Genomic DNA, 21,133 nt, shown 5'->3' with positions numbered 1-21,133 from the left:
CTCCCTTCTTGGCATCCAGTTTTAGAGATTCTCAAATATTTCTTCATTCAAAACTGTTTCAGATAGCAAACCATATAGCCCAGATTGCAAAATTGAAAAGCTAGAATGTGTTGGTCACATACAGAAAAGGATGGGTGCCAGATTGATGAAATTGAAACGTGAACTCACAGGAAAGAAGTTTGAAGATGGTAAATTACTAGGTGGCCAACACAGACTCACTGATAAAGAAATTCACACATTGCAAATTTATTATGGAAAAGCAATGAGAGATCATGTAGAAAGCCATGCAGAAAGCAATCTGGGCCATTTATTTGTACAAGTTCTCGACCAATGACAGGCCATCACATGAACTTTACAACATAAAGTGGGGCAAATTCAAGCAAGCAAAGGAAGAAGGCAAGTCATATGTACACAAACACAGTCTTCCTGAAGCAGTAATGAAGACCATCAAGCCTACATTCCAGTTTCTTGCAAATCCTGACCTCGGATCAAGTGCACCCATGAGAAAACAAAAAATCCTAACGAGAGATACAACCAATTAAATAATTTGGAAAAGATGCCCTAAAACAACATTTTGTTCCTCTAATGTAGTAAACATTGGTATATTTGATGCGTGTGTTGTATTTAATAAAGAAATGTTAGAAAAATTAAGACCCTTCAGCAGGCAATCCAAACAAGAGAACCAGCTAAAAAGGAAGGTCATTGAAGAGTCACAAGAGGAAGATCAATATGGTTATGGCCATCATTAACAGTATTTATCAGGTATATTGTAGTTTAAATTTTCTTTCTTCGTTTCCCGTAACTTAAATTTTTTAACATATAAGGAACATTTTCTTCTAAACTAATAGAGGTATTTTAATAAAATTTGGGACAGTGAATTTAGGCATATCGCTAAACAATCCTGTGGAACATAATATTTCTAAAGTCGTCCTGAGTGAAAATATTCACTAATGAGTGCAAAATATATATATATTTAATTATCCGTAGAGATTATAATTTTATTTTTTGAAAACTAAGATGTTTAAAAAAATTCTATTCCACATATTTTTTTCATTATTATCCTTTATATACAGTATGCTCTGTAAAAATGAAGTTCATAATACCAACAGTTTTTGAGAAAATGTTCCTATTATCTGAATTGATTTGATAAAAATATAAATTTGCATTATTAATTAAATTACAAACATTTCATCTTAAAAATAGGAAGATATATTTCTTGAATGTGTATTTATATGCATGCAAATTTTGGTTACATTATCTCTAAAACTAACTGTGTTATGATCAAATTTCTATCTGAGTGTAAAACCGTAAACGTCCCCGCGGTTAAGTTCATTCACGCATATAACGGTTACTGGAAACATTATTTAACTCTCTCTTTCACACATACACACGCATACACATACACAGTGAAGACCATCTTATAACGCATGATCCCTCTTCACAACACTACATCCTAAAACAGCGACAATAGTTAAGCGCGAAAGATGAAAATATGTACGAAGTCACGACTTCTCAGAAGCCGGCAGGATTCTGAAACGCAGAGTTAAATGGCAAGGTCTACCACTTTTACATTAACAGGCAAACTCTTCGAAACTGAATAACTGATAAGTATTACAGCTTAAGTGTCAGAAGCTTTCCCAGAAGGAATGACAAATATAAGACCAGTAAAAAAACATTGAAAATATAATATAATCGATACCGAAGAATATACCACAAGTACAGTGAATAAATATGGTATAAAACCTAAGAAGAAATCACTGACAGAATAGCAGAATACCGAAATAAGTTGTTAAAACACAGACATATTGAGAAACTAAATTTTAAATTATTATAAACTAGGCAATAATCAGAAAGTAGTGCGACGAAAGAAGAAACACAGAGAGCATGAGTGCTTCAAACCAAAGAGCAAGTGTATGACAGGAAAGGAGTAAGAAGAACAAGAATGTTAAGACTTCAGCGCGAATCGTGCAATGGATTTGAGAGTTAAATATTTCCCATTGGAGTATGATTTAATAATACCGACTACATTTACGTGAAACATTACCCACTCAAGTAAACGTCTGGAGATCGAATTCGTTGTGGCACGAATGTATATTCATCACACACGAACTGACGATAAGCCACATAACCTTCACACAGACGCAGGTTACAACACAACCGGCACTGTCGAAAAATCCGCACGTACTACTCGGAAAATAATATGATTCCGTGTGGGTTAAGCAGATCAATGTTGCAGCTGTTGTGCGGCTGCTCTACCTACAAGGGTGACAGGCATTGGGGGGCGAACCCACCTCGCTCGCACCGAGGCTTGTTCACATTGTCACGTCACGTTTACTCTCTAAATACTGGAATGTATTACTTGACCAAGCGTCGGCGAAATGCTGAACTAAACATCTTACATTATTCTTGACAATCACAAAACGCATTTAACATTGGACTTGCCAATCTATGAAAGATGAAGTGAAATGAGATATTCCTTTCAATAATAATAATAATAATAATAATAATAATAATAATAATAATAATAATAATAATCATCATCATCATCATCATCCAAATTCTGCTGTTGAGATGCAATCCGAGATCATGATGCCGTTTCCTCCTTATTTCACAGTGGGCTGCAAATTCTTCATCTCAAGTTCTTCGTTTGGCTTCTGCCACACATTTATCTTGTCATCTGAATAAAAAACATTAAACTTGCTCTCATATGGAAAAATTACGTCATTTCACCAAGAAGAATCTTTATTTACATATTCTCTAACAAACTGCAGCCTCTTTCTTTCTGTTCACCTCACTAATGAAGGGCATTTTTCTTGCCACTTTGCCACTGAACCCAGTTTTTCTTATTACCCTTCGGACAGTTTCTAGGGGGACACTTTCTCCACTCTCTTCAAAGAGTTCAGCTGTTAATTTTGGAGCACTTAGTCTCGGGTTGTTCTTTATTTTCCGAATTATTATTCTTTATTCTCAATCAGTCAATATTTTTGGTTCTCCTTTCTGGGTATCGACTCTAATATATCTTCCTCCTTATATCTCTTTATTATGTCCCCAATTGTGCTTCTTGGTATATTTAATATTTTATTGATTTCTCTTTCAGATTTCCCCTTTGCATGATGGAAAATTACGATTTGTCCGTTAATAGAAACATATTTTAATTCACTCGTGTAATGGTCTGAAAATATGTGTATTTGATATAATTACTATTAAGTATCAGCACATCGTTCTCAATTTTTATTTTAGACTTGGTCCAGTTTCTATTGCATAATACAGATAACAAAACCTGAAAAAAAAAAAAAAAAAAAAGGATATGGCCGAATATTAAACACAGTAACTGTAGTTCTATCGGTTGAAAATATGTTTTCACCTAATTATGATACATACTGTCTTACACAGCTCGCGGTTGACAGTTTTAGTTTTGGCATGCCAATTGACTGCACTGTAAAACGTCACAGACCTCACAAGTGGTAAATCTAAACTGCCACGTATCAGTGTCAGTAAGTTACAAATTTAAGTCTCGACCAAAATTTTTAATGAGATGCCTGAAGCTAACGCCGCTAGGCATTATCATCGATGTGCGTACAAGCGAAACAAAGAAGCAGTAATTGAAAAATGGCGACACCTCTGCACGAGTGTATCCGAGCACTGATGCACGCTTTGTCTAGATAATGAAGCACCCAAGACTCATCACTAGAGGGCGAATCTGTGTGCGTTGTCCTTGAAGTTGAGTATGCATGGACTGTGTTGCTACTGCTCGCATCGCGTCTAACCTGTTTCGTTTTCTAACCGTACACAGATCCATCCTCTACTCATCACCAGACACAGCATCTTGGGGACCTATGAGTTAAGTTGACTGCAACACGGAGTATACACTGAGGCTTCGTTGCTAGTGGCAGAAGATGGAGGTATACAGGAACCTCGAAACTCAAGGAGCGTTGTTTATTGCTGAATGTGTGTTGACCTTGTAGTTCAGAATCAGACATGAAACTTAAGAGTTTTAATATTACACAACTATGTTGGTCGTCTAATGAACATAAACACTGCTACCAAAGAACGACGGGTTACATAAGAACATAAATAGAAAATTAAATGAATAATATATTAAAAATGAAAATAACCTAAATACATCTGTCTTATTTAATGCAATGTGCTATCGTAACATATTTTAAAATAATTTTGCCTTAATGTTACATAGATTGGAAACTTTTTATTTGTGTATTTTTTAATAAAGACTTCAGAGTGGAGATTTTGTAGTTTAAGGAACGAGATGCCAGCATTTATCATAATCTGACACAAATCCAGTTAAAATTGTGACTGTTTATTTAAAATGGAATTAGACCTACCTGTTGGCAGATTTTCACTTTCGTTTTTCGAAGCAAGTTTTCTATTTTCTGTGTGTTTTCTAGTGTTACAACGTCTCTGTATATATTGACGTTTGTCATCTCGCATGTTTACGCTACACAGTTCGCAAGTAATATATATTCGCTATTCACTTCAAAACACTCGCCTACAAATTCTGTCACAAATTGATGCTTCTTAGATCTCTTTTTCTTCCGTCATGATGTACTACAGATGCACTATCTATGCAGATAAGTAGCGTACTGACGGGTAGTTACAAACTATATGTGTGTCGTGGTGAACAAATAGTTGTTTATTTCACAGTGTTCCTCCCTACATAGTCTGTGGTGTACATGTGCCGCTCTTGCAGCTATACACAAGCTTATGCTCCAGCATTCAATTCACTTGCATGCACAGTGTCCCATCAATCGGTTCCCAAGATGCTATGTCTGCTTATCACCTAACGGTGTGCGGGCTAACATATCACCCCCTTCATCTTGTCTGCTAGGACCAAGTCGCCAACCTATTGCACATTTGTCTCCACTGGCCGAGCGACTCGGTGTTTGATACTTGTCCGCCTTTCGGCGAACTACTGCACCCAACTGTAGACAGCATTATGTGACAAGCAATGCATTTCTTTATGAATAGACAGCATTTTTTTATGAATATTCTTTGCTGACAGAACTTTTGCCCAGATAAATCACACAACGGAGCGCTGCTCGACAATGTTACACGGTGCCGAGCTGCCATCTTGCAAGTGCTGCCTCTTTGTTTCGCTTGTACGCACATATATCATCTTAACACTTGAATAACACTGCCATCTAGCGTTATAGCTTCAGGCGCCTCATTAAAAAATGTAGGTCGCTACTTCGGTTTGTAACTTGCTGACTCCTCTGTGTACATATGGTACATTCATTCATGCATAGTTTTCTCTCCAAGGGCAGATCTTTCACGGCAAACTCAACATTCTCTATTTTTCACCTTCCTCGTAGCCTCCGCATACGATCCATTTAGTAGTTAACTTTCTAAAATTAACAAAAGTTGAATGCAGATAGTGTGAGAGATGCTGAAAACATATTTCAATCGACACAATACTCGCGATGTTGTGAACCAGCCCGCGTTCCTTACGACTGGGCAGTCACCTGCGTGGACATGACGACGAACCGTGGGCAACGCATGACGGGGGATGGAGAAATGCGGAGATAGACTCGCACAACGTTTACATGGAACAAGCAACAATATAGGCCTACTTCTTATACCTCCAAAATGCGCTTCCAGACAAATGATTACCTACAGAATTATGAAAACTTCAGACATACAATCTACTCTACAAAATTAACGCAACCTTAGACATTACGAAAATACAGCAAAATAAAATACTTATAATTTTTTTTTAATTTCCTTTCCTATAGAAAAAGAAACTATTTCGTATTTGTTTCTATCGCAAATGACTTCAAAGCTACGTCGGACCATAAGGGGTCGGTATCTTGTACAAAGATTAATTTCTTTTCACAAACGACCATTGTTACGGGTTGCTAAGATGGCATATTTTTACGTGCGGGCGAATGTCTTTAACAGGACATTGATGTAAGTACTTCCTTCGAAATTGTTCGCTTTTACGGTAGGTACTCATTACTTGGCAAGTACCTTGTTGAGTAATTTATTAGAATCTCACAAAAAAAAAGTTGAACATCTTTCACTACTCTTCTCAGTTCTAAATAGCGATTTTCGTAAATTGCATAATAATTGTATAATAACAATAACACATCACAAAAAGTTGAAAACATTTACTTTTTTTACTTTTAATTCGTTTATTTAATCCAGCTATAAAAATCATTACATGCATTTTAATTGTAAATTTTATATATATTAACTGTATTACGAGGTACATAAATACCAAAATCATTAAGTGCATTTAGTTGTAATTTTTATAAGTATTAACTGTATTACGAGGTACACAAATACCCATAATTTGAAAAAAATCCTGAAGTACAGACGTTGAGTATAAATCCAGGAAACACTCGAAATGTAAAAGTTTCAAACTTTTGTGATATGCATATAGCCCACGAAGCTAATATAATGCATAAATAGTAATAATTTTCTACTAAATTTTATGGAAGATAAATTTCGTAAGATCCATAAATAGAATTTTAGGCCTATCCTTTTTATTATAAAAATGTTTCTTTTGTACATGCAATAAATATAAAACGAAGTTTGTTTTGTTATCCAACAAATGATTTCATTTATGTAGGCCTCGTCTTTTGAATAGTTCTACAATGTAGAATGTAAACTATAAATATGAATATCATTTGTAATATGCCAAAGAAGTGAATTGTTACGAAAGATACAAAACATATCAGAAATAACGTCATCATTAAGCCACCAATCTTTTATATATATATATATATATATATATATATATATATATATATATATATATATATAATAAACGAATGTTTCCAAAAATATTTGCCTCACAGCAACAGAGTTTCTTCAGAATTATGCATCAAATCGACGTCTTCGGTTCTACACGATTTACAACTTGGAATATATTTCTATTGTATTTTTTATATTTTAATTGGAATTATATTTTACGCTACAGATGTAATACAGTACAAAACGAAAACAGACTAATGATGATGATGATGAGATAATAATAATAATAATAATAATAATAATAATAATAATAATAACAATAATAATAATAATGTGTATCTAATGCCTATCCACTTCACTTGCGTGATTCGAGTTCCGCATATTGCGGACAGATGGCGGTCAATGCTATGCATGGTGTAAAATTAAATTAAATCATGTTTTATTTAACGACGCTCGCAACTGCCGAGGTTATATCTGCGTCGCCGGTGTGCCAGAATTTTGTCCCGCAGAAGTTCTTTTACATGCCAGTAAATCTACTGACATGAGTCTGTCGCATTTAAACACACTTAAGCATGATGTGTATCTGTGTGGAGAATTATGTCGTGTAATAAGGTGAGTGTATGTGTAATTGTTCGTGTAAGTGTAGCATAGGGAATGGGTAAGGATGATGATGAGGAAGGGAGAAAGGGGAAACCAGGTGCCTACTCCTGACGAATAGCACCAAGGGGGCCGCCAGGCTCAAAGTCCCCGTCCGCCAGGCTTAATGTCCCCGTCCGTCGGATGAATCGCTATCAACAGTGACATACTGAAGAGTTATTTGGAATTTAACCCAGGAATATTGGTGCACAATCCAGTGATTAGAAGTTGTGCACCGCCACCTCTCCTAGTTCCGAGGTAGAAATTTTACACGAATAGTATAATACAAATTATATCAATAATTATGATGACAATAAAGGAAGTCTAACGGCCGTTTATCTTAGTTGGTAGACAACTCGCTACAGACTGGAAGGTCCTGGATTCAATCTCAGGTGGTAGTGGGAATTTTATCCTAGCCAAACTTCCAGAACGAACCCGAGGTCCAGTCAGTCTTCTGTCAAATTGAGTATGTACTGGGTCTTTACCAGAGTAAAAGACAATCGAAGCGTGTACACCTTCATTATGTGGAAGCGAACAACTTTGGCTGACTTTTCAAGGATCGGACCTGGAATGGATTCTTGCACTTAGTTTTACTTTAGCTCATTGTACGGTCTGTGAGTGGCATTCGTGAATCCGATGTTGATAGGTGGATCACCCTACTTCAGCCCTCACAAAGCCAGGTTCGAGGCGAGAATCTATTAAGCCCTAGAGCCCGGAGCCCTAAGCTCCAAAACCCTTTATTAGCACTGGAGATCCATATTAGTTCCAAGACTTCACCCAGCCTGTTTTAGCTACTGCAGATGATGGATGAAATAAGGAGATGAAGAGCGTTGACAGAATAAAAGAGAACGTGAGTACACCGAGAAAAACCGTCTGCAGCGTCTGCTTTGTCCACCACAAATACCAATACGTCCAAGCAGGCAATCGAACTCAGTCCGCCTGGATGGAAGACCAGCTGCACCAAAAATGCGACTTTGGCAATACCTTCACCTTTAAACGATCTTTAGTGGAATGAAACTGCCAGGCAAAATAGCAATCAATGATCGGAAGAAAAAAATTTTACAACAACTGCCTTTGTTACATGTTACAGAATCTGATGAGATTTAAATGCCGATCCACTGGAGAGAGTTCGTCTAAGGCAGAGTGCTCTCAAGAACCCGCACAACTTTCTTTAAGAGCGATGATTGTATGATTGTACTTTATCTTGCTGAAAAGTTAACCTTGTTTGATTTGTATTGCTTGTAGTATGAGCACGTAATACAGGCGCTTTGACATCCCTGGACTCTGACTGTAAGGGAATTAGCTATAGATTGACTCTGCATTTATTGTACACATACATACATACATACATACATACATACATACATACATACATACATACATACATACATACATACATACATACATACATACATACATACATACATACATACATTCGGGCTGTGTAGCGTAGTCGGTATAGCACTGGCCTTCTGTGTTTGAGGTTGCGGGTTCGATCCGGGTCCAAGTCGATGGCATTTAATTGTGTAAAAGAACTCCTGCGGGACAAAATTCCGGCACACCGGCAACGCTGATATAACCTCGGCAGTTTCGAGGGTCGTTAAATAAACCATAATTTAAATTTAAAAATTTACATACATACACACGTACATACATACATACATACATACATACAATATGTAATTGTACAGCTCGCCTTCTCCTTTGTAATTACCTCACACTAAAATCTACGTGTCCTAATAGGCTACGTTGATCTTTAGTTAATAACCCTGTGATATGATATGGAACAGATACTTTTGTCACGTCAGTCGATCACACCTACAGACGAATTCTTCCTGAAACCCACGACGCACACCGACACCTACAATCAAATCGTGGGCCGCGCAGAAAGCAGTGAACTTAACGGAGGCGTCAGCTTGTATACTTATACAACCTGTCACATAGGAGCCTATTCACAGTCAAAGATGATGATACGGCGATAATGAAGTATTCTGAGAACAGAATGAAACCTATTGAAGTGTATAAAACGGCAGTGATGCTGTGTGCATCACTGTCATTGCCATGTCGCGGCGACATGTTCTGCAGAAGTACCGTCTTTAGTTTAATTTGAAATTTAAAGTGCCAAACAATGGGCCCAGGATAATGTATTTATTATGTAGCTCATTCGTGTTATTGTTGTTTAATTCCTCTCATGAAAACGTACAGTGACCTCTTCCCTGACTGACTTCAAGTCTCATCCCATGACATCTTAAGCCAGATTATTATCACTCGTACAAATGAAAATACTAAATAAAAATGATTAGAATTTTGAACGTGTAGATTCACACGAAACGAGTCCTGAACTGTAAAACTAAAATAATGAAACTGAGAAGTTATGCACAGATTATTATCACTCGTACAACTGAAAATACTAAATAATGGCAGGTGAGCTTAAAAGAAAAATGAAATCGAAGAACAGAAATTATGTAGAGAGACTTGGGAAACCACGAAAAGCCCAAGACAGAATAGTCTGTCCCTGACGTCAAACTCATAGGACAGAAAATTCCAGTAGACAATAAATTTCTCAAAATTGATCATAATGCTGAAATTTCACGTAAATACCTACTATGAAAACATAATTTGCCGGTTCGACCAGCTGTTGTGAAGTTCACACTTTTAAAATCTCCATATAATTGCAATTAAGGGGACACTATGGTGAAATAATGCTCAAAATGAAGAAAATCCACTTTTCTTGTTTTTATGATCGTAATTATACTTCAGACTTTTAAATGATCTAACCATATAATCAAATATGGCCATCATACGGTGCGCGAGTTGAGAGAAATGTTTGTTTTTTAATGCTGTTTCTAGATTCTAAAATTCTAAGAGTTTACTGAATGAAAAAAGCTCCTTGCACAATAGTTATTGTCAGATTGATCCGAAACTTCTCACAGAGATCAATTAAATGTTGATAAATAAAATAAAATTAGCATTTATATGAAATATTAATACTAAGTTCCTTCGGGGTATATTCATATTACACTTACATTAAAATATGCTTCAATGGTAAATTAATGAAATTTAAAAATTTATTGTGACTCTCTATTTTGACTGAGTTCAAAAATCTATTAGATTTTAATTTTAATTAATTCATTTTATTCCCATAACTATTTTCAAGCTTTTGAGCAAATATGAATTAAAAATTATGAAAACGTTGACGTAAGGAGCCTTTTTAGTGATGTCAATATAAAATATATTTTAAAAATCTAATTTCAAAACTATTAGCCCTAATGGCACCAAATTTTGTACAGATAATAGTATTTAGGCCTGTTTTAAATTTAACAAATTTTGTATGAAAATTGTGAAAGTTTTAAAAATCACATGTGTCCTCTTAAAGGGAATGTGAACACTTGAATATATCAAAAAGAACGTGTTAAATGGCCCAAAAAGATGTTCACTACTAATTTGAAACAATTTCTTGTAGTCCCGATATTCACTTGTAACTTATAGGCAGGGCTTCTAACATACAATAACAAAAATGTTTTGTTGAGGATGCCTTTTTGAAGAAAAGTCTGTTCATATAGTCTCAAGAGTATGTCCTGCAGTGCGTGAGAGTGGAAATATTTGTTACATACGACGTTGCTTCAATTCATGTTTCTTTAATCTTCCTAGACCTTTCGTCTTTCCACATATACGTAAATCCGGTTCCAATGCGTTTATTGCGCAGTTCAAATACGTATCATACAACGGCGCTATTGGTAGAGGAGAATTATGTTGAAATAATTTAACATTGAGATCTGAGCGAACTTGGAATGACACCAGTGTGTTCAAGGATGTTGAGAAGGCGTGTTTCATCAAAATTTCTAAATTTATTGTTTACATCATCACAATACTTTCTCTACATACAACATAATAAGTATACGTATAAGATAAGATATAGAGACGAAAATCTTTAGAACGAGTCTACGTTTGTTAACTTACAAATATGTTTAATGTAATTTATCCCTCTCTTTAATGTCTAAACTTACTATTACAATACAGTAACTACTATCTGCATGGGAGGGTCTGGACCTGAAAGCCTTAACGATTAATTTAAGCTTGCTAAATATTAAGTATAGTAAGTTAATGTCACGTTACTTTGAAGGTAGTGAATTCAATGCAGTAGTGTTAGAATCATCACCCCCACAAGCCTACACTAGCCAGTTTAAGTAAGAAAACTTATTAAATTATTTATACTTGCGAAATTATAATCAGATGTAAATAACCAATATTATTTTAGCCTTGTACACTGGATTAAAAAAAATGTAGACTAGTATAGCATGTGACATACGCTCTAATCGAATTTAGACAGTTCAACGTAAGTTTTAAACATGGGAGTTTCAATTTGCTGTCACAACTATCACGACACAAAATTCCATTACAATCACTTGTGAGAGTAGTCAAGACGCGTATTTACATTCAATTATTAACGATACAATAGACGGTCGGATAGCTCAGTCACTGGCTGCAGAGTGAAAGGTCCCAGATTTTTCTCGTTATCAAAACCTATGGAGTCCCGGGGTCTATTCAGTTTCCTAGCAAATTGAGTACCGGGTCTTTCACGGAGGTGAAAGGCGGTCGGAGCATGATGCCGACTACACCACCGCACTGTAGTGCCGAGGTCACGAAAGCACACCTCCAATGTGCCTTCATGACCTTTACACCACTGAAATAGAGCAACATTAGAATATGGAAATAAGTTAGTATGCCGACTAAAAAATCAGGGGAAGGAGGGAGGGAGGGAGGGAGGGGAGAGAGAGTGTGTGTCTATATATTATATGGGAGAGAGGGAGGGGAGAGAGAGAAAGTGTGTGTGTCTATATACATACAAAATATATATATATATATATATATATATATATATATATATAAGTTAAATAATCTTACAGATTAAAAGGCATAATAGGATACATTGAAATGAATAGGAAACCTATATTACGTTTTGTTGATTAAATGCACGGTTAATTAGAAAACTAAGTTGGAAGTTTCAGCACTCTGGCAACATCGCCACTAACATACTCCTTTTACTATTTCTTCTCGTAATACAGATGTAAGAGATCAACGAACTCAGGTCTGTCTCCCTAAGTGAACTACACAGCTCAAAACAATTAGAGGAACACTAAGATTTATTTAAATATTTTTTCATTGGATAAAGGTACAGACATGAAATTAATAAAGTATATTATTTATGGTTATTTATGGCCACATTTATCTCCATGTCAATAAAAACAAATGAATAATGTCAACCAATAACTTTTTAAAACATTGCACTATATAAGAAATTGAATCTCGTTCTCACTTATCAAACTTAAACACCCGTTATAAAGGTCTAGTATCGTTTATGGTCTCTACGACATTCAATGACAGCTTGGCATCTTCGTGGCATGGTCCCCATGAGATTCTGTATTTCCTCTTGGGGAATATTCTCCCATTCCTCCTTTAGAGCATCTCCAAGTTCCTGCAGGGTTTGTGGAGCTTGATGTCGGTTCCTGACTTTCGTATCCAGAAGATTCCACAAGTATTCAATAGAGTTGAGATCTGGGCTGATCGCTGGACACTCCATTACTTCAATTTCATTCTCCCTTAGGAAATCCCTGATGACAGCCGCAGAATGTGCCCTGGCATTATCCTGAACAAACAGACATGCAGGGCCTACTCCAATGGCAGCAGGTACTAGATGCTCTTCTAGAACGTCCTCGATGTACCGGACAGCATTTAGTCGCTGGGGAACAATTACGAGGTCCATACGATTGTTGTACATAATTCCGGTCCATATCATTATGGAACCTCCACCGAATCTATCCATTTCCTGTACAACTCTTACAGAAAATCTTTCTCCTGGCCGTCCCCACACCCTTAAACGACCATCACAACGTGTAAGACGATACCTGGATTCGTCCGAGAAGAGCACAGACTGCCGTTGGTTCGGGTTCCAATCCGCATGGTTTTCAGCAAACGTAAGTCTTGCTGCCTGATGCTCATTTGTCAAACGCTGTTTTTAACAGGCCTTTTTGGGCGAATATTCTTTTTCCTTAATCTGTTCCTTACCGTTTGGTCTGAAACCCGGATTCCGGAAGCCATATAGAGGTCATTCTGCAGGTCTCTTGCAGTTTTTGTACTCTGTCGAAGAGCAGATAGAACAATGTTTCTGTCGTCTTGGGGGCTTGTTTTACATTTACGGTCCTGGCCAGGTCTTTTACAATACTGACCTGTCTCTCTGTGCCTGTTGCGTAACCTGGACATCACGGAAGGAGAAACCTCAAGCTCTCTAGCCACTTGTCTCAGTGATTGACCTTGTCGTAAAAGAAGTAGAGCAGGATACACTTCAAACTCATTTAAATGCTTCATTTTGTCAAGGCAGTAATCAGCATTCATCACTATAGCAGCGTCAGAAAGCTTACCAATCAGAAGTTGTCGGTGCCTTCCGTAATCAAAGATTTCTCCATATTTGTTATTTCAGGTAATTACTTTGTATTTAGGCCATGGACTTTTAAAATTTGTATCCCTCGATTAAATTAATGTTCCAATTTACGTATTGTCCAATTTTAAGCACCACAGCTTCAAAACACAATAACTTATTCAATTTATTACAAGTGTTCCTCTAATTGTTTTGAGCAGTGTATTTCTCACCTCTCTCGCTGACTACAACGTTGCAATCTGTTCGCATCGTTCAGTGGCTTGAAATGAGTAGTTTTAAATAAATTTACACGAAAACCGTTCACGCTATTGAAATACGCCAAAGGAATAAATGATTCTATATTAGATTTTCTATCGATATGGACAAAATTCACGATTATACTTTTAATAGTTACCGAATAAAAGGATGTTAAACATTTGGGGAAAAAATCATTTTTACTGAGAAAACTATTAACTTTCCACCACTACAGTATTACATTTTCTTCTTACATAGGCCTACAACATGAGCTATTCGCTCTGAAAATCTGCAGGGTTATTTCACTTCCACCCTGTATACAGTGCTTTTTTCTGGTGGAATGCGCCGGAACGGCGTTCCAGTACCTTTTTGTTGATTTACCATTATGGAACCGATAAATGTGTCAGTAAATTATGCTTTAACTTAATTTTTCTTTGTACTCTGCTTAGGCCTTGAAAGTCTTGAAGTTTGATGAAAAGAAGGTTAAAACGACAAAATTCTCGTGCATTGGACAATAATCATCTCCTCGTCCGCTTTATATTCTACATAGAGTTCCACCACCTTTTTCTCTTCATTCATAGTGTTCTACCCAATGGCAGACCTTTCACTGCAAACCCAGTATTCTCTAATCTTTCCTTTTTTTCCTTCTTCCTAGCCTACGCATATGATTCATGTATCTTCATGTTGTCTATCATTTGATATCTTCTTCTGCCCCGAATTTTTCGTCCACTTACCATTCCTTCTAGTACATCCTTCAGTAGGCACATATATGTGACAGTTACAACTAATAATGCCTTCCTGTGCCAAGTCTCCAAAGTCTCCTATTAGTTGCGTCCTTCATTCTGAGTTTCCTGTTTTTCATTTCTCCTAAGATAGGCCTACCCTCTTGCTATGTTATTTTAGCCTGCCCCTTCTCTTCATGTCCGTTGGTTTCCATAAAGGTAGTTGCTTTGGCTATCTTGTCTTTTCCATTCGTAACAGGTGGCCAAATCATCGGAGTCGTTTATCATCAGTTCTCTGAAGGATGGCATATGTTAAGACAGAAGTTCTCAAACTTTTTCAGTCACGGAGTCCTTGTCAGTGACAGCAATTCTCACGCAGCCCATTCACATTTTCCTTTCAAAAATATATTTACCATGAATTGTTATGAATCAGTACAATTGGCAAAACCAACACCTTGGTGAAAAACAACGAAATGTAAGCAATGATGATGATGATGATGATGACGATGATGACGATTATGATGATGATTATAATAATAATAATAATAATAATAATAATAATAATAATTATGGTACCGACAAATTACATTAAAATATTTATTTGTAATGTGAACGAGTTTACAGAGAACGACACTGAGCACCATGTTTCTTTCTTATACCATAAATTTCAGTATTTTTCTTTTAATGCGTTGAATGATACTGTTTTCTACACCGTACTTGCTTTATATTTGGCTGAATCGACGATAGTTGAAGTCTCATCTCGGATTCAGCATGCAGTTGATGGCATTACTTTGTCGTCTTCGTCGTAGAATATATCGAAAATCCCCTCTTCACACAATATAGGTGCTGACAAATGAAAGAAGAACAGAAATAGTCTTCGCAGATAATTCAGGGAACATTTCCGTAACAATGCACCAAAACTCTACAAATGTTTTTTTTTTTTTTTTTCTGGAAATCTGTCTGCAGAGTAGTATCAGAAATGATACTAATAAGGGTTTCATATTGTTGCGTCGTCAGATTACCAGGCTTCTCTGAAGTTGCAAAGTTGCCCAGGAAACTTGTCACGCTTTCGCACCTAAGAACCCCGTAGTTCCTCCGGAAAATGTTGTGAGAGACTCGAGCAAAACAAGAAGTTAAATTATCTCACCATACAGCTCATCTGGCAATAATCGATCAGGTCCCAACTAATCTACAACACGGTTGCGAACACAGTCTAAAACATGGATTTTCTCTTAATTGCCAATATCTTGTCATTAACTGAGAATATAGCGCTACTTTTTCCTTGTAGTATCAGGGTAGTTTAATTTATTTTGGTAAAAATATCTGTAAGTTGAGCAAGCCTGAAGATCCAACACTTGTCATTCATACAATTTTGCAAATCAAACTGTTGGTCTGCAAAGAAAACACTCACTTCGAACAGTTCGAATGAATACCTTTCCACGGGCAAACCATCTGACATTTCGTAGATATTTACAAAATCTTTTACTGAGCTCACATCCAGCGAATGAGATGCAGCTTGCATGTCGAATTTTTGCAAAAAGGCAAGACGAATGTTCAGAATCATCTGAAGTCGACGGGGGATTCTTCTTTAGCTCCCCTTATTCAAGCACACTTATAAAACCAAGCACGTAAAATGAATAAGCAACAACAATTCACGGACTACACTGAAAGAGCAGAGTGACCAGTTTTGCCAATGTGTACCTCAATTAAATCTTGTGAGTCATAATGATTGAAAAATACTATATCGGCAATAGCAAACCATGTAGGCCTACAGTAAATTTAGTAGCTAACCTAATATAGAAAGTAGCTAGTTAAACTCCTGTGTTATAAACATATATACAGCGGAATAAATGTCAATCACGGCTGAATTGTCAATCCTGCGACAGACATCGTCCATTTGACAGTGAAACACTAATCAGAGCACTAGCACCATTTGCTGGTATACTTCAACACTTCTCGATTTTCCGTGATTTCAAGAGATGGCGCAGAAATCCTCTGCACTAATTTTGTGCAGTTATTGTACCGGATATTTTTCGAATTATCAATTTGGTCTTCTTGCTTTCTTTCTCCATTATTTCCTATAACAGCTCGCGGAACCCTTGTTCACGTCTCGCGGAGCCCTGGGCACACTTTGAGAAAACCTGTGTTAAGAGTTCATTCTTCTCAGGAATTCACGATTTATAATATGCAGCAATCGTAAAATTCTGGCGTTTCTTAGTCAATGTCCACTGACATTGATATTTTTATAAAATATGTCTTTAAATTCCAAATCTCATATCCAAAAGTTAAAACTAGCTGACTAATACTAATACTTCTTCAGAGTACTTCCTCTTGGTATCTTTCCAAATATTTTTGTCCCGCCATATCGAGTCCGAACAGGAAATAAAATTTTAAATTATGGTTTATTTAACGACGCTCGCACTGCCGAGGTTATATCAGCGTCGCCAGTGTACCGGAAGTTTGTCCCGCAGTAAATCTACTAATATGAGACTGTAGCATTTAAGCACACTTAAAGGCCAACAGGAAATAATCATTTTGCTTTGTTCTATTCCATATTTCATATTTGCAAATTTGCGTAGTTCCCGAATACTTAGATTAACCTAATTCATCTCTATTTTTTTGTCCAAAACCAAATTGGGCTTTCCATTTGAGTTTACTGCCAAATATTCGCTTTTATCATCATTTACGATGAGACTCGTCGATTCGTAACATTTTCGTAAACTCCTTACCATAAATTCCAAATTAAAATAGCTTGTGCATCACTATTTAATCATCAATTAAATAAATGCCGTATATTTGTTGGTCATATGATGTACAGTATGTTTATTATACGGACCAGTGCAATTAATATTATCCCTGTTGTAAACATATTAATTTTCTAATTTTCCTAGCTTAGGTACGAGGCATAATAAGAGATTTGTATACATAATTCATACATATTCATTTCACGATGTTGTAGGCTTAAGGTTGGAAATCTCAAACATCTCACATACGCTATGAAATGAAATTATGGTTTATTTAACGACGCTTGCAACTGCAGAGCTTATATCAGCGTCGCCGGTGTGCCGGAATTTTGTCCCACAGGAGTTCTTTTACATGCCAGTAAATCTACCATACGCAATGATGTTGTCCCCTAGTGCCAAACTAATCAAGTGCAGCACTTATTGTAATCTTAGTGATAATGATTGACTTCTGTTTGTAGGATGATACAGTTTGTGTCCATGTTCGTTTAATAATATTTCAAGTTTAACTGAAGTCATTCTAAATCTCTCATTGAACTCGAACACATTCTGAAAATAAACACTTTGTTCGCGCTTTAAATGTTCCTCGCAGATGAACGAACACATTTACGATTTTCTTCTCCATCGGAAAAACTACCAAACATGTTACATCGTAAAAAATATTCAGTCTAAAATCACTTGTACATAAATTAACCTACGGTACCTCCGAAGGTGGGCAGAACTATAATGACATCCAACAAGTATACTGTATAAACTTGTACTAAATTCAAGAAAGGCCTTTGTAATAAATTGTAGAAATAACGCGTGTAATCTTGTACAAATTCACTCACAATTACAAGCGTTTACATGTACTTTAGTAAAACAGAATTTTTGTTGCTTTCTAATAACTTGTACACTTGTATGCCTGTAACTTGTAAATTGTACTTTGGTGAAATAGGGCACAGCTCTGGCATCACCAGGCCTTCAGTAACCTTTGCTTTAATAGTCTTGATGACCAGTCATTCTCAAACTACATCAGAATGAAGATAGTAAAAACCCAATGGCTTTACCTATTAAGAGCAGCAGGAGCTATAGCCTAAATGTGCAATACCTATTGGTGCTTTACGAACATCGACTAGCCTCTTTCTATTGGAAAAGGTGATTTAGAGCGAGATAGGGTTACTGTGTATCTCCCATGAAATCTAACTTCATAAATACACAATGTTTAGGGACGAACATTACTGATAAAGTATTATAACTCAACAACCAACTAATTTTTTTTCAAATGCAGTTTGCTGCAAAATACAGAGGTACTCACCAATTCTTTATGGTGATCAATAAATCTTTACATGTGCACCCCTATGGCTCGAAAGACTAAACAAATGAACATATCAACGCGGAAATATCAGCAACAATGACTGGAATAACATGAAACTTAAGGACTGAACATCTAGTGGAAATCATGAGGAACGAAATTTCATTACAGTGTTGTCACTATAAAAACTTGGTGACTTTCTTTGCCTCCTGCAGCAAACTGCATTTAGATAAATTCATTGGTTTCCGAGTTTCTTTGTTTTTAACTTTCTTATCAGTAGTGTTCATCCTGGAAACCATATATGTATACCATGAAATCAGACCTTCTCAATGATTTCAATTAAATATGAGCTTTTACGTCTAGATAAGAATATATAAACGACCGGATGACTCATGTCATAAATGAATCCACCTAGTATAACAGGCAGGTTCGGAATGAAGGGACATATTGCGACCAGAATTAACAGCAAACTTCTGTAATGAGACTATGTTTTCTTCTCTGGAGACATATGTAACACTCTCTCCCACTGAAATCTTTGCAATTTTAGAATGAAATTCAGGGTGTGCCAATGTCAGATAGGAATATACATATAGCTACGCTGTTAAAGACAAGCGTCAAAACAGGTGTGTGAATGCTGGTGTTGTTGAAAAAGATTTCTACCCAGAAACCAGTAAGACTTACTTGAATCTCTTATCACTCGAGATTTAAAAATAATTATGTTGTCAATACTTTAGCAAAGATAAACTTCAGTCTTTCAGCAGACATCGAATCTGGAGCATAACCTGGTATTTCTTAATAGATCATAATACCCTGAATAGACATCTGCAAGCAATAAAAGATCCTTTGTGCAGGAAATGGGTCCAGGTAATGAAACAAATCGTTACTCTGTACCGATGTGATCTCTTATGAGTACTAAGAGAGCAGGCACTGAGCTTGGATAGGCTTTTCTAAGAATTAGAAAGTTAAGGGAAAAAGACCTTTGGGGAGGACGAGACGTAGATGGGAAGATAATATTAAAATGGATTTGAGGGAGGTAAGATATGATGGTAGAGACTGGATTAATCTTGCACAGGATAGGGACCAATGGCGGGCTTATGTGAGGGCGGCAATGAACCTACGGGTTCCTTAAAAGCCAGTAAGTAAGTAAGTAAGTTCTGAAATATTTGAGACTTCCTACAAAAAACCCAACAATGGGTCACAAAAAAATGAATTAAAAAACTAAGCGCAGGGGGGCCTATTGGATTGTAATTCATTTTTCACTGTAGGCCTATTTAACTGTAAGATACACCATGTCCAAGAGCTTATGTTAGTAAACAACATAAAAAATGTACTGGTAGGCCTATCTGTGGCTATGATATCTGCATGGTATCGAAATTATTCAGGGAAAATGTTTAAGATCGTTTACTGTTAAGAATTCGGCAATATTAAGTTAAATTTATGGGTTACTTTACAATAGGGTTAAACTTTATCAGCATAATAATTCCAATAACAATGAACAAAACTAATAAAATTACCGGTACGTTCGTACTTCAGGGTTACATAATTAACATAGACTCTGCAGATTTTTATGAAATCAGATAAATTTTAAGGTCTAGTAACAATGGGCCTATCTTTTGATCCTCTGGAGAAAATCCTGCAATGGATATATTTACGATTTTTAAGCATAAGCTAATACATAGGTAGGTAATATAAATACAAATTCACTTTTCCAAGAAATTGTTCAATGAAAATCTATAATTAGGTTAACCATTGGCAAAGTTTCACATGAGAGCAACTACACAATTGCCTTACTCATTATTGAAAAGAAAATCTATAGTAATAAATATAATAAAAAGACGCGCCTATTAAAATAGACCTATCCGTAATATTTGCCAGCGATAACAAAGAAATAATTATACCTTTCTACTTAAGTTACTCCCAAAGTTGCTAAATAAAATATGCAATAAATAAGAGTAACAAACACAACTAATTTCTTCCAAACACTGCATACACAAAGAATGATTATTAATAAAAAGGAAGAGGGAAGGCAGTCCGAAATCCTGAACACACGTCTAAAATATTTCCAATTATAGCCTAGATACTTTTAGACAACTCTAACCTTAATCGATGAACAATATTAGTTCTTAGAATATATTTAGTATTATAACATTTGTATGTTTTACTTGTCATTAGTGTAATATGGTATAAACGATTCACCCGATTTACTTTTTACGAAATCTTCCACTCATTGACAAATTTAAATGTGTATTTAGTCCATTTTCGACGTTTAAGGAATTGAAAAATGAAAGCCGTCAGAGCTAATAAAATTACTGTTCTATTATTTACATCAGTAGTATTATATAACGGGCTCATTTGTAGC

General features: G+C 36.1%; 1 protein-coding gene across 3 annotated transcripts in view; it reads right to left on the bottom strand.

Moving 5' to 3' along the window:
• Positions 1-21,133, bottom strand: part of raw — a 454,717-nt gene that overhangs the window by 433,323 nt on the left and 261 nt on the right. Inside the window, exon 1 of one of the 3 annotated variants that reach the window (XM_069841670.1) lies at positions 2,049-2,169. The exons of the other annotated variants lie outside the window; for them this stretch is intronic. The gene's annotated coding sequence lies outside the window, so the exon portion shown is untranslated. Of the gene's footprint in view, positions 1-2,048; positions 2,170-21,133 lie in introns of those variants that run through there. 3 annotated transcript variants of the gene reach the window in all.

Source organism: Periplaneta americana, chromosome 12 (assembly GCF_040183065.1).
Source record: "Periplaneta americana isolate PAMFEO1 chromosome 12, P.americana_PAMFEO1_priV1, whole genome shotgun sequence".
NCBI classification, from domain to species: Eukaryota; Metazoa; Arthropoda; class Insecta; order Blattodea; family Blattidae; genus Periplaneta; species Periplaneta americana.
Note: the sequence above shows the minus strand (reverse complement) of the source record. Positions and strands in the feature narration are given on the sequence as shown.